Here is a 15,709-nt window from a genome sequence, read left to right as displayed (position 1 = left end):
AAAGGAGTATAGTCAATGTTTCAGGTCAGGACCCTTCATCACGATGAGGGGTCTGCTGAGTTCCTCCAGAATTTTGTGCCTGTTGCTTGGATTTCCAGCATCTGCAGATTTTCTCTTGTTTGTAAGGAACAACGGGTTGGAGCTTCAGTGCTCAATCGTAAACTGACTCGTGATATCATCTAGTGTTTGTTTCGTGCTCAGATCTAGTTTGATACCGTGTCTTGAACCTTGCTACACATACCACAGCAACTGGGTCCAAACCGTCCTCATCAAGGACTCTCATCACAGTACGATTAAGCCAACATGTACCCAGTGGGATATCAGAATCTTTCGTCCACTCTGGTCAGCCACACTGAAAGGATTTCCAGACAAGTCCTGGAGATTCATAACCTCCAGGTAGCCGTTCATCAACTTTCACAAGTAGGAAGCCAAGGTTACTCAGGAGAGCCAGTCGGTTCTTCCAACCTCGGAGAGATTCGATAGTACCCAGGTTCTTGCCACGGCTTCCTCACACAATACTCATGAGTATTTAAACTACAGCCATCCCCGTTCCCTTCAGAGCACGGAGAAGTGGCCTTCATTATCTCTCTCCTGACTGGAAGACCCCGGCCTGGGCTACTGCGCACTGGGAACATTGGTCAGAAATCTGCTCGGATTCAAAGTAATTCATGGCAGCCATGAGGAAGGTGCTTAATTACTTCACCAGAGCCAGCAAGCCTCGGACCGCCCGATGAAGATTCAACAGGTGGTATAGTCTGCGGCTGACTATACAACTGAATTTTGGACTTTGGCTCAGGACAGTCGTTGGAACTGGAAGGTTTTGGCCATGCTATAACACCATGGATTCCAAAATAAATTGAAGGATTCGCTTGCCTTAGGAGAGCCAGCAAAGAACTCAGAGGGTCTGATTGACCAGTCCACCCATCTCGATAATCGTCTTGGAGAGCGAAAGTGGGACCACTTCAGGAAAGTGAAGAGAGCTGGTCCCGACACACCGCAGTTCCACTCCCAACCTCGGACCATAATCAGCCAGTCGCCTGCTCAAGATCCAGTTGAACTCACACAGGTCGACTGTGCTTCTCTCTGTCGATGAGAGATCCAGCATTGGAATCAAGATCGCTGGTTTAACTGCAGGGAAATATGTCACCAGCGGGCCCAATGTTCCAGGCTAAGACCGTCCAGTATCGGGAGGACTGTGATGGCAGCAGTCACTGCTCCCTTCCCATTGATTCTGGGTTCGTGCTGAAGGCAGAGTTTTCCAGGGTAACAACTTAAGGCAGGTGAGGGCTTTTGTGTTCTATGGGGCAGCAGGTAATTTTCTGGATTTAACAACAGCCCATTGTTTCGACATACTATTCCAAGAGTTGAGTCAACCCATGTCCGCAACCATCTTGGACGGTTGCCCTCTAGGTTCTAGATGTATCCAGCAACAGACTGTGGATTTGCAGATGAGGATAAATACATAGATACTTTATTGATCCCAAAGGAAATTACAGTGTCACATTAGCATTACAAGTGCACAGATATAAATACTAGAAATAGAAAGAATAAAAAATGAGTTACCTCCAACAGTCTAACAGGAGGGGGTCATCACTTCCCTGGCAATAGGCTGACTCTTTATAGAGCCCAACGGTGAAGGGTAAGAATGACCACATGTAGCTCTGTTTACAGCAGCACACTTGTCTCAGTCTATCACTAAAAGTGCTCCTCTGTTCAGCCAAGGTGGCATGCAGAGGGTGAGAAACATTGTCCAGAATTGCCAGGATTCTCTGTATGGTCCTTCGTTCGACCACAAACTCCAGTATATCCAGTTTGACTCCTATAACAGAGCCAGCCTTCCCAATCAGTTTATTTAGCCTGTTATCATCACCCGTGTTGATGTCATTGCCCCAGAACACCACCCCACAGAAGACTGTGCTGGCAACAACAGACTGGTAGAACATGTGAAGGAAAGGCCTGCATCCTCCAAAGGATCTCACTCTCCTCAGGAAGTAGAAGTAACTCTGGCCCTTCTTGTGGAAGACATTATGGACTCTCCACTCATACCCCTGATTCTCGGTTATCTTGGCTGTCCCAGAATAACCCATCCATGAACTGGAGGGAGAGAGAATCATTGCTTGGTCCAGTCATTGTAAGATAGTTTGTTTGTGGCATGGTGTTCCAAGTCCCAGACTCTCCTGTGACCAACGACCAGTAATGGGGCAGCCTCAGACCTTCTGGACACCTAGTCCTGCCCTCAAGGATGGACAAGCCGGTTCCAGCCAATAGGACTGAGTGAGTCCTGACACTCTCTAGTCGGGATCACACAGGAACTAGAGAGAGGGAATCTCTAGTTCAGGAGAGGACCAAAGAGATCCCAAACAGTCAGTGGAGCTCACAGACAATCTTAAGGAATCCAGCCACCACTAGGTCTCAAGGAAGGGAAAAGACGGCTTTACACTGAACCATGAAACCTATTTCCACGAGGGAAAGAACCCTCTGTAATGCCTCACTGACGTCGCCTGAGGATTCAGGCGGGGATTTGGACTCTGATTTGGCTCATTTCCATGAAGGAGCTTTGTGAACCGAGGGAGCGAACTCTGAGGTCGGTTGAATTACCCTGCTACCTAAGAAGCCTGAGGAGTTGTTCTTGCAGGAAGGTCGGGAGGAGATAGTAACACCCAAAAAGGTCGAGATCCTTTCATTCTACAAGGACCTGGTCTTTGGCAGAGAAAGGCCTCCAGTTTTCCCCTGCACTGACCCTACGACTGTGCGATAGACCTGCTGCACAGTACTTGTCCCACGCAGGGTCAATTGTATGTGCTGTCAGGCCCAGAGAGAAGTGTAATGGAAGACTATGTTATGGAGGCTGTTGCCACGGGCTTCATTCAGCCCTCTACCTTATCTGCCTGGGCAGGTTTCTTCTTCTTACAAAAGAAGGATGGGAGCCTGCAACTATGCATTGATTAAACCACATGATAGCCAAAAATCACTACCCCCTACCATTCATGAATATGGCCTTTAAGATGCTCCAAGGAGCGAGCATGTTCACAAAACTAGACCAACAGATGCATACGATCTGCTCCATGTAGAGGAAGGCAATGAGTGACAGGCTGCATTCAATACACTGATGGGGCATGACGAGTATCTGGTTCTGCCCTTCAGCCTTGTGAATGCTCCAGCCATTTTCCAGGCCATTATAAATGGCAGGCTCCAAGATACTCTCCATAAGTAGGCCTTTGTCGACTTGGATGATATCTAAATCTTCTCAGAGCCATGGAGGAGAGCGTTGTTTATGTCAAGGACATTTTCAAGAGTCTTCTAGAGCATGAACTTTGTGTCAGGTTGGAGAAGTCTGAGTTCCACGTGACGACTGTTTCATTTTTGGGGTTTGTCACCTCCAATGGCAATCTCAAGATGGACTCTATCAAGACCCAGGCAGAGACTGGCCACCATCACCTAGCATCAATCAAGTCCAACGATTCCTGGGGTTTGCAAACTTCAGCTCAGTGGCAGCTCCACTGATGTCACTAATGAAGAATTCCATGGACACTTTCGTCTGACTACTGATGCAGAGGCTGCTTTTGTTGAGCTCAAACATCAGTTCACAACAGCTCCCATCTTGTTTTCTCCTAAGCCGGCCTTACCCTTCATCATGGAGGTGAACGCCTCAGACATTGGAGTGGGTGCCATCTTGTCTCAACACTCACCTTCGAACAGTAAACTGCACCCATGTGCATTCTTCCCTAGGCGGCTACCCCGGCAGAGAGGAACTATGACAACAGAAATCAGGAGCTCCTTCCAGTTAAGTTAGTTTTGGAGTAATGGCATCACTGCTTCGAGAGAGCCAGGAACCCTTTTATCATTTGGACTGACCACAAGAACCTGGCTTATATTCAGGAGGCCAAGAGGCTGAATTCCAGGCAGGCCAGGTGGTCTTTGTTCTTTAACCACTTTGAATTCATCCCGACCAATCGACCGAGGTCAAAGAACCCGAAGCCAGATGCCCTGTCCCATGAGTTTGATGAGTTGGAACAAGAGGAGCAGCCGAACACCGTTTTGCCCCAAGCAAGGGTGGTCGTGGAAATATGTCGGGGAATCAGTGCTTTTGTTCACAAGGCCCAAGCACAAGGGGGGATTTCTAAGAATGGCCCTCCGGGTCAGCTGTTTGTCCCAAGTTCCTTCTGGTCCCAGGTAATCCAGTAGGGACATTCGTCAAGAATGACCACACTGCCGGGGATTGGCAGGACTCTCATGTTTATCAAGAGGAGGTATTGGTGGCCCAGAATGATGAAAGAGGTTTGGCAGTACAGTAAGCAATTGAGGTTTGTGCCCAGAACCAGAAGGCGCATACCCGACCTCAAGAGCTCCTCCACCCTCTACCTTTTCCAGAAAGGTCTTGGGCACACATCCCCCTGGACCTTGTCGCGAGCCTCCTGCCATCTGAGGGGAAGTTGGTCATCATGGTAATTGCCGATTGGTTTTCAAAAGCCTGCAAGTCCATTGCCTTGGAAAAGCTACCATCTGCAGCTGAGAAGGCCCAAATTGTCCTGGTCCTGGTCTTCAGGATCCACAGATTCCTGGTGGACATTGTCAAGGATTGTGGTCCACAATACACCCCACTTTTCTGCTGGGCATTCTTTAAACTGATAGGGGCAACAGCAAGCCTTTCCTCTGGGCCAAAGGTTAGACAGAGTGGACCAGTCAAGATTTAGAACGTATCCTAAGATTCCTGGTCTCAGAAAGACCTGATGAGTGGTGTGATTATTTGATGTGGGCAGAGTTCCACAACACCTTACAGCATTTGGCACATAGTTTGAGTGCCAGTTTCGTTATCCTCCGCCTCTCTTTCCAGAACAGGAGGACAGGGTTGAGGTCCCTTTGGCCGAAGATTTCAGCCAATGCTGCAAGCAGAAATGGATTAGGGCAAGAAAATTTTTTCTGGCCTCTACTCAGAGGGCGGAGACCAAGGTAAACTGAAGAAGGAGACGGGGTCCCACTTTACAGCCTGGGCAACAGGTTTGGCTGTCCACTCATGATTTGCGTCCCTGGGTGAAATCTAGAAAGTTTGCTGGACCCATCGAAGTCCTGAGGAAACTAAATCCAGTGCCTTATACCTTGCAGCTCCCCAAGACCCTAAAGGTCAATCCCACCCTAACATCTGTAAATTAAAACCTGTCTGCATCAACCCCTTATCCCCAGCATCATCAGCCCTGCCGCCACCCAGGTTTATTGAAGGGGGAACAGGTCTTCATGGTAAAAGATATTTGGACTCGCATACTGTTCAGGGTGCTCGGCAATATCTCATGGGCTGGGAAGGATTCGGACCTAGGCAAGGTGCTATGTGCCTGAAAGATATATCTCAGATCCAGCCCTCATCCATGACTATCATCACTATCATCACAGTCTTGGTACATATTGGCACCAATGACAAGGTGAAATGATTTTAGGATTCAAGGTAGAAACTGAGAAATAGGACCTCCAGGGTAGTAATCTCTAGATTTCCGACTTTGCCACATGGCAATGAAGGTCAGAATCAGATGATTTGGATGGTGAATGCCTGGCTGAGGAACTGGTGCAGGGGGCAGAGGCTGAGATATATGGATCATTGGATCTCTTCTGGAGAAGGTATAACCTGTACAAAAGGGACAAGTTACGCATGAACCTGAGGAGGTCCAATAGGCTTGCAGGCAGATTGGCTATTCTAGATTGGGTGTTGTACAATGAACTGGAATTACTTAGAGAGCTTAAGGTAAAATAATCCTTCGGAGTAAGTGATCACAATATGATCAAATTCAGCCTGAAATTGGGATTGGGAAGCTTTTAAAAACCAACAGAGGGTAACTAAAAAAGTTAGTAAGAAGATTAAGATGGAATACAAAAGTAAGCTTGCCAAGAGGACATCAGAAGTGTTTCTGAAACATGAAGTGTAAAAGAGAGGAGAGAGTAGATATCGGACCACCGGAAAACGATGCTGGGAAGGTAGAAATGGGGGACAAGGAAATGGCGGATGAACTGAATGAATATTTTCCATCAGTCTTCACTGAGGAAGACACCAGCAGTTTGGTACAAGCTCCAGGTGTCAGAGGTCATGAAATGTGTGAAGATACTATTACTATGGAGAAGATTCTTGAGAAAAGGGGACATTCAGAGGGCTGACAGCAGAGCAGCAATGACTGGAGTTTTTGGGAACAATATAGAAGGCACAAGACAGATACATCCCAAAGAGGAAGTATTCTAAAGGCAGGATGATGCCAGGCAGCATCTATGAAAAAGAGTAAACAAACAATATTTGGGGCCAAGACACTTCATCAGTCTGATGATGGGTCTCAGCCCAAAAAGTTTACTATTTACTCTTTTCCATAGATGTTGCCTGGCCCGCTGAGCTTCTCCAGTATTGTTGTGTGTTACCTAAGAGCCCATGGTTATTACAGCAAAAGCTCCAAGCATGGATAGACCATTGGCTGATTGGCAGGAGGCAAAGAGAAGGAACAAAGGGAGTTTTCATTGGTTGGCTGCCGGTGAATAGTGGTGTTCCAGTAAGGTCTGTGTTGCAATTGTTTCTTTTCCCGTAAGATGTCAATGATTTGGATAAAGGAAGTGATGGCTTTTATGCCCAACTTTGTGGATGATACAAAAATTGGTGGAGGGGCTGGTAGAGTTGGAGTCAGAGAGGCTACAGACAGATTTGGAGAATAGGCAAAGAAGTGGCAGATAGAACTAAGTGTTGAGAATTGTATGGTAATGCACTTTGGTAGGAGAAATAAAAGTGTAGACTATTTTCTAAATGGAAAGAAAATTCAAAAATCTGAGATGCAAAGGAACTTGGGAGTGCTTCTGCAGGATTCCATTAAGGTACATTTGCAGGTTGAAGTGGTGGTAAGGAAGGCAAATGCGAAGTTTGCCTTCATCTCGAGAGGACATAAGAACATAAGAAGTAGGAGCAGGAGTTGGCCATCAGGCCCGTCAAGCCTGCTCCGCCATTCAATAAGATCATGGTTGATCTGGACATGGACTCATCTCCACCTACCTGCCTTTTCCCTAAAACCCTTAATATCCCATCTATGCAAAAATAGAAACATAGAAAACCTACAGCACAATACAGTCCCTTCAGTCCACAAAGCTGTGCTGGTCATGTCCTTACCTTAGAAATTACCAAGGGTTACTCATAGCCCTCTATTTTTCTAAGCTCCAGGTACCTATGCAGGAGTCTCTTAAAAGACCCTATTGTATCTGCCTCCACCACTGTCACAGGCAGCCCATTCCACGTACTCACAACTCTCTGCATAAAAAACTTACCCCTGACATTTCCTCTGTACCTACTTCCAAGCACCTTAAAACTGTGCCCTCTTGTGCTAGCCATTTCAGCCTGGGGAAAAAGCCTCTGACTATCCACATGATCAATGCCTCTCATCATCTTATACACCTCTAACAGGACACCTCTCGTCCTCTGTTGCTCCAAGGAAGAAAGGCCGAGTTCACTCAACCTATTCTCATAAGGCATGCTCCCCAATCCAGGCAACATCCTTGTAAATCTCCTCTGCACCCTTTCTATGGTTTCCATATCCTTCCTGTAGTGAGGCAACCAGAACTGAGCACAGTGCTCCAAGTGGGGTCTGACCAGGGTCCCATATAGCTGCAACATTAGCTCTCAACTCCTAAATTCAATCCCATGATTGATGAAGGCCAATGCACCATATGCCTTCTTAACCACAGAGTTAAACTGTGTAGCAGCTTTGAGTGCCCTATGGACTCGGACCCCAAAATCTCTCTGATCCTCCACACTGCTGAGAGTCTTACCATTAATACTATATTCTGCCATTATATTTGACCTATCAAAATGAACCACTTCACACTTACCTGGGTTGAACTCCATCTGCCACTTCTCAGCCCAGTTTTGCATCCTACCTATGTCCCACTGTAACCTCCGACAGCCCTCCAAACTATCCATAACACCCCCAACTTTTGTATCATCAGCAAATTTACTAACCCATCCCTCCACTTCCTCTTCCAGGTCATTTATAAAAATCATGAAGAGTAGGGGTCCCAGAACAGATCCCTGAGGCATACCACTGGTCACCAACCTCCATGCAAAATATGACCCGTCTACAACCATACTTTGCCTTCTGTTGGCAAGCCAGTTCTGGATCCACAGAGCAATGTCCCCTTGGATCCCATTCCTCCTTACTTTCTCAATAAGCCTTGCATGGGGTAACTTACCAAACCCCTTGCTGAAATCCATATACACGACATCCACTGCTCTACCTTCATTAATACGTTTAGACACATCCTCAAAAAATTCAATCAAAAAATTGATCCAACCTTGTCTTAAATATATTTACTGAGGTAGCCTCCATTGCTTCATCAGGCAGAGAATTCCACAGATTCACCACTCTCTGGGAAAAGCAGTTCCTCCTCATCTCCATCTTATATCTACTTCCCCGAATCTTGAGGCCATATCCCCTTGTTCTAGTCTCACCTACCAGCAGAAACAACTTTCCTGCCTCTATCTTATCTATCCCTCTCATAATGTTATAAATTTATATAAGATCTCCTCTCAGTCTTCTGAATTCCAATGAGTACAGTCTCTGGCGATTCAATCTCTCCACATAGTCTAACCCCCTTATCTCTGGAATCAACCTGGTGAACCTTCACTGCACCACCTTCAAAGTCAGCATATCCTCCTTCAAGTAAGGAGACCATAACTAAACTCCAGGTGCAGTCTCACCAGTACCCTGTACAGTTGCAGCATAACCTCTCTGCTCTCAAATTTAATCCCTCAAGCAATGTAGGCCAACATTCCATTTGCCTTTGTGATAGCCTGCTGCACCTGCAAACTAATCTTTTGTGATTCACACACAAGCACTCCCAAGTCCCTCTGCACAGTGAATGAGCTCATATTTACCAACATTGAATTCCATCTGCTGGACCTTTGCCCACTCACTGAATCTATCTATATCTCTCTGCAGACTCTCCGTATCTTCTGCACAATTTGTTTTTCCAGTCAATTTAGTATCATCAGCAAAATTAGATACACTACATTCACTCCCCTCTTCCAGATCGTTAATGTATATCGTGAACAGTTGCAGGCCCAACACCGACCCATGCGGCACACCGCTCACCACTGACTGCCAACCAGAGTAACACCCACGTATCCCAACTTTCTGCTTTCTATTAGTTAAACAATCCTCTATCCATGCTGATACATCACCCCCAACTCTGTGCATCCTTATCTTATGGATAAGTCTGTTTTGTGGCACTTCTGAAAATCCAAGTAAATAAATTTCATCTGTTCCCCCCATCCACTGCACTCGTTATATCCTCAAAAAGCTCCATTAAATTTGTCAAACAGGACCTGCCTTTGCTGAATCCATGCTGTGTCTGCCTGATGGATCCACTTCTTTCAAGAAACCTCACTATTTCTTCTTTAATGATAGCTTTAAGCATTTTCCCAGCTACAGATGTTAAACTAACTGGCCTATAGTTAGCTGTCTTTTGCCTACATCTTTTTTTGAAGTGTAGCATGACATTTGCCATCTTCCAATCCGTGGGGACCTGCTCAGAGTCCACATAATTTTGGTAAGTCATCACCAAAGCCTCTACTATAACTTCTGCCATATTTTTCAGTACCCTGGGATGCATTCCATCAGGGATCTTCAGGCCCACAAGTTTACTCAGCACTACCTCATTAGTGATAGCTATTGTGTTGAGGTCTATACCTCCTATTGCACCATAACATCTCTCTTTGGGATGTTTGATGTGTACTCCACCATGAAGACTGACACAAAAATATAAAATGTTGGGTAATGTTGGGGATTTACAAGGCACTGGTGAGGCCTCATTTGGAGTATGGTGAGCAGTTCTGGGCACCTTGTCTGAGAAAGGATGTGCTGATATTGAAGAAGTTTCAAAGGAGGCTCACAAAAATGTTTCCGGGATTGAAAGGCTTATCATATGAGAAGTGTTTAGTGGCTGTGGGCCTGTATTCACTGTAATTCAGAAGAATGAGGTAGGGATCTCATTGAAACCTACCAAATGATAAAAGGCATCGATAGAATGGATATGGAGAGGATGTTTCCTATGTTTCCTCTGGTGGGGGAGTCTAAGACCAGAGCACACAGCCTCAGAATAGAGGGTCGTCCATTTAGAACAGAGATGAGCAGGGATTTCTTCAGCCAGAGAGTGGAGAATCTGTGTACTTTGTTGCCACAGGCAACTGTAGTGCCCAAGTCATTGGGTACATTTAAGGAAGAGGATGGAAGATTCTTGATTAGTCAGGGCATGAAGGGATACTGGGAAAAGGCACATGATTGGGGCTGAGAGGGAAATTGGATCAGCCACGATGAAATACTGGAACAGACTTAATGGGCCAAATGGCCTAATTCTGCCCCTATATCTTATTTTATGGTCTTACTCAGGACCTAAAACATTAGCCAAACTATGGATCACCCTAAAGTTCTGAACTGATACTCAGATTTTTGTTTTGGAGTGACCTCGGAGAATACTGACAGACACCTCTTCATGGGGCTCCATCTCCTTGAATGAGGACAGACCGTCTGTTATTTAGTTCACCTGTCCTCACAGGTTAATGTCTGTGCTGCACCTTGTCACACACAATATCATACTCTCCTGTCTATATTTCAGGTTCAGCAGTGACCAGCAGACGCACGCCCCACATTCAGTCAAGAGATCCCCGTGTGGCTGCGATGTTTGGAAATGGAGTCTCCATCTCATTCACTCGGTAATCCGAGGCTACTGCACTGCAACTGCTCATTTCAGAAAATAAACCTCTAAATGTACCGGGGATGACAGATGGGAAATGGGGGCACAGAGCCGGTTCAGTGGGCGGAGGGACAGCAATGGATGATACATTGGGAAAATGGCAGGATATGTGACACTGGAGGGGGTATACAGGAGGGGAGAGGAAGGCAGGGTTAAGGCTTGGGAATGGGGAACAGGGGAATGGGGGTGTGGTCAGTGAAGGAGAAGAGGGAGGTGAGGAAGTGGGTATGATTGTTATGGAGCTTGAAGGTGACATGGGGATGGGGAGTGTGGTGGAGGGTGCATTTCGTATCTTGCTCTGCCAAATTTTATAAATTAAAAGTTGTGGAAAACATTGCCTATAGCTTTTCTTTCCATTTTCCATTGGAGTTTATGTCATGATTTGAAATTGTATTAATTGAAAACAAAGAAAATGAGAAAATTAAGTGACTGGATTTGATAAAACTGAGGGAAGCCATTCAGCCCACCTTAGTTCCTTCATCACTGCAGTGACTTCACCTGCCTCCAAGTACAACAAGTGGGTAATGCATCCCGGGACAAATATCGGAGAGATTTCCAGCCTGTTTTATAAGAGTATAGTCCAACACGTACTGCTCATGTTCATAATGGATTTCCCACAGTGGGAATACTGGGGTGCTGCACCCCGAGAAAGATATTCAGGAAAACACAGAGGCTCATTGGAAGAGTTTCTCAGAGCATCCCAGAGCCAGATATTGATGGAATGTTTCACAATGAGTGTCCCAATCCCAAATTTCAACACATTATCCTAATCTCCACACTCCACGTCCCATAAAGCTGTGGGTACAGGAGCTTCTCCATTGCACACACAATCTCCCTTCAATGTCTCAGCTGAAAGGCAGCACCTCTGTCCCTCTGTACTACTTATACTTTATACTTTATCGTCGCCAAACAATTGGTACTAGAACATACAATCATCACAGCGATATTTGATTCTGCACTTACCACTCCCTGGATTTTAAATATTAAAAATATTAAAAATTAGTAAATATTAAAAATTTAAATTATAAATCATAAATAGAAAATAGAAAAATGGAAAGTAAGGTCGTGCAAAAAAAACGAGAGGCAGGTCCGGATATTTGGAGGGTACGGCCAGATCTGGGTCAGGATCCGTTCAGCAGTCTTATCACAGTTGTTCCCAAATCTGGCCGTACGAGTCTTCAAGCTCCTGAGCCTTCTCCCGGAGGGAAGAGGGACGAAAAGTGTGTTGGCTGGGTGGGTCGTGTCCTTGATTATCCTGGCAGCACTGCTCCGACAGTGTGCGGTGTAAAGTGAGCAAATTCACTCTCAATTTTTGTTCTCAGGTCACTGAAAAGGCACTTAACAGCATCAATGCCCTGGAACAGAAATCACTGTGGGGACCAAACCTTTTGGTCTTCCCAGTGTTTAGCTGAAGGAAACTTTATGCATCCTGCAGCATCCCCCATCAGAGAGTGTGGAGGTGTTGGTACAAGTACAGGTGACACAGAACTGGATATCGACCATGTAAATGTTTTAAGGTGATGTCAGCAAGAGATCATTTTGAGAAAATATTCCAATGCAGGAAAATACACCAGATACTGTGGTAAAACACACCAGTAGAAAACATAAACAGGTACTAGATTAATGCAAACCAAGAATAGAATAGAATACAACGGACACCAGCAGCTGATTTGAGCAGAGTAAGTCCAAGGAACACAGGACCAGATATTGAAGGAATATACCCTAGAAATAGACTTTGGGGAAAACTATGAAAGACCAGACAATGGGAAAAATACCCCTTCACAGGACCAGAAATAGTGGTAAATTGAATTGAATCAATTGTGATTGATCTTCGGAAAGGTTGTGATTCCCATGTGTGAAAAAAAAATTAAAATCCGTTATTTGGAAGAATCCAAGAATCAGATTCCCAACTCCACACCTCAGGGAATGCACCACGTTCAGTCATATGGGAAAATATATACAGATCAGATTTTAAAGACTGCACCCAAAATCACGTATTGGAGGCGATCGCCTGTGCCCATAACCTGGAGTGCATGTGTAAGCAGCACTGACCAACACAATTATTGACAGAGTCATTCCCAATGCCATATCTGGGGGAATTCTATCACATGCAGTTTTATACAATTAGAAACAATTATCAATGGAATTTCCATGGAAACAACTCAATACAATATCACAACATAACTATGTTAAATAATAAACAGTAAAATAGTGAATTAATTTCATTGACATTTCAGCCATCTGCAAATCCAGGATGTGCAACAACTGAGGACCTTACCTTGCCACTGAAGTCTGCTCCCTTCCAGAAGTGTCGATTCCTGACACAGGCCTGGCCTCTCCTTTCCCTCCATGAGCACATGCTGCCAGTCCTCCAGTATATTTTACATCCTCCATTGCTCACAGTAACAGCTTTGCCTTCTGCTTCCTGTTTGTGTCTCTGCTACTCTCTCTCTCTCTCTCTCTCTCTCTCTCAGCTAATGGCTCCGACAGTCTGTTTGCACAAAGTGCAGGCAGCTTGTCAGAGCCAGCTTCTGACTCCATGAACTTTGGGGTGGGGCGGGGGGAGAAATGAAACAGCAAATTGTAATTCTAACAGTCCAAAATGAGCACAGGGAAGCTGGAAGGAGAGAGAGGACAGGTAGAGAGAGAGCTAAGCAAGGAAGGGCAAGGAGGGAGAGATCACAGAGTAAGAGGGAGAGAAGGGGAAAGGAAGGAGTCTCTGCCATCTCTAAGGCCAGGCAAGTGGACAAATGTCCATATCGTGGCAAAGAACTTCACTTCTTGCTCTGCAACCTGTATTTTGGCACGAGAAATCTCCTCCATTATGTGAATGTGTGAGTCTCCAAAAACTAATCCAATTATATTTTCACACAACACAGAATTAGGGGGTATTCCTACAGAGACGGACTGAGAATTGTTCCTTTGAATCTTATCCTGGGGATTTATCCAAATGACTGCTGATACCTGGATGAAGGAGTCCTCTCATTGATGGGAATCAATCCCATGTTCCCGAGTATTAGATGACAGGTGACACTAAAATAGATGGTATTGTAGGGAGGGAAGAAGATTAGCAACTATTACAGTAGGATCTTGATCAGCTGGGTAGGTGGGCTGAGGAATTACAAATAGAGTATAATTCAGATGAGGATGACTCTGAGCGATTGCAGAACATTCTCAGCGAGGAGGGTGAGCAGACAGAAGTGGTTGCACACATTGGTTCAAATGACAATAGGCAGAAAAATGGATGTGCTGCTGCGGAGTGAATAAAGGGAGTTAGAAAAGAGTTAAAATGTTTCACGGGTCGAGTTTCAGGGCAGGAGTTTCATGACAGGGGTTTCAGGGCATGAGATTCAGGGTAGAAGTTTCAGGGGTCGAGTTTCAAGGCAGGAGTTTCAGGGGTCGAGTTTCAGGGCAGAAGTTTGAGGGCAGGAGTTATAGGGCTATAATTTAAGTGGTAATCTTTGGATTATTCCCAGAGCTATGTCCTGGTGAGCTAAAAATTGAACATATCGTACATTGCTGAAACCTTGCACAGGGTGCAGGAATTCAGTTCTCTGGACCTTTCACATGCTTTCTGGGACAGACGTGATATGTACGGATAATTTTGCCCCTTAATTTAAGAAGGGCTGCAAATACTTTATACTTTATTGTCGCCAAACAATTGATACTAGAATGTACAATCATCACAGCGATATTTGATTCTGTGCTTCCCGTTCCCTGGATTACAAATATTAAATATTAAAAGTATTTAAAATAGTAAAAATGAGTAAATATAAAAATTTAAATTATAAATCATAAATAGAAAATAGAACAATGGAAAGTAAGGTAGTGCAAAAAAACTGAAATGCAGGTCTGGATATTTGGAGGGTACGGTCCAGATCTGGGTCAGGATCCATTCAGCAGTCTTATCACAGTTGGAAAGAAGCTGTTCCCAAATCTGGCCGTACGAGTCTTCAAGCTCCTGAGCCTTCTCCCGGAGGGAAGAGGGACAAAAAGTGTGTTGGCTGGGTGGGTCCTGTCCTTGATTATTCTGGCAGCACTGCTCCAACAGCGTGCGGTGTAAAGTGAGTCCAAGGACGGAAGATTGGTTTGTGTGATGTGCTGCGCCATGTTCACGATCTTCCACAGCTTCTTTCGGTCTTGGACAGGACAACTTCCATGCCAGGTTGTGATGCACCCTAGAAGAATGCTTTCTATGGTGCATCTATAAAAATTAGTGAGGGTTTTAGGGGCCAGGCCAAATTTCTTTAGTTTTCTCAGGAAGTAAAGGCACTGGTGGGCCTTCTTGGCAGTGAACTCTGCTTGGTTGGACCAAGTCAGGTCATTTGCGATATTGACCCTGAGGAACTTAAAGCTAAAAATAAAATGCTGGGAACTATGGACTTCTGAACCCAATATCTGTGGAAGGAAGTTAATATAATAGAGCAAAAATCAGGGGGAAGTTAGAATGGGAAGATTTTAAAAACCACCGGAAGGCAATTAAAAAGAGAAGCAGAAGATGGAATACGAAAGTAAGCTAGCCAAGCTTAAGGAATCCAGCTGTCAGTTCTCAAGGAAGGGAAAAGACTCCTCTACACCGAACCTTGAAGCCTATTTCCAGGGGGAAATAACTTTCTATAATGCCTCGCTGTCATCATCTGAGAATGCAGACAAGGATTTGGACTCTGATTTGCCCCACTTCCATGAGTGAGCTTTGTGAGCTGAGAGAGTGCACTCTGAGGTCTTCGGAATCACTCCTGCCCCCAAATAAGCTTCAGCGGTCATCCTCGAAGGAAGATCCGGAGGAGATAGGAACACACAAACAGGTTGAAACTCCTTCAGTCTACAAGAACTTCAAGGAGGTCTTAAGCAAGGAAAAGGCCTCAACTCTTCCAGTGCACTGACCATACGACTATCTGATAGATCTGTTGTCCGGTACTTGTCCCCCGTGGGGTTGATTGTATGCGTT

The 15,709-nt window shown here is 45.2% G+C and overlaps 1 long non-coding RNA gene across 1 annotated transcript in view; it reads right to left on the bottom strand.

The window, feature by feature from the left end:
* LOC140203873 (uncharacterized) overlaps positions 1 to 13,158 on the bottom strand; it is a 117,657-nt gene extending 104,499 nt beyond the window's left edge. Inside the window, exon 1 of the long non-coding RNA XR_011887404.1 lies at positions 13,040 to 13,158. This is a non-coding gene — a long non-coding RNA (uncharacterized lncRNA). The remainder of the gene's footprint in view (positions 1 to 13,039) is intronic.
* Positions 13,159 to 15,709: the final 2,551 nt, after the last annotated feature.

Source organism: Mobula birostris, chromosome 10 (genome assembly GCF_030028105.1).
Source record: "Mobula birostris isolate sMobBir1 chromosome 10, sMobBir1.hap1, whole genome shotgun sequence".
NCBI lineage: Eukaryota > Metazoa > Chordata > Chondrichthyes > Myliobatiformes > Myliobatidae > Mobula > Mobula birostris.
Note: the sequence above shows the minus strand (reverse complement) of the source record. Positions and strands in the feature narration are given on the sequence as shown.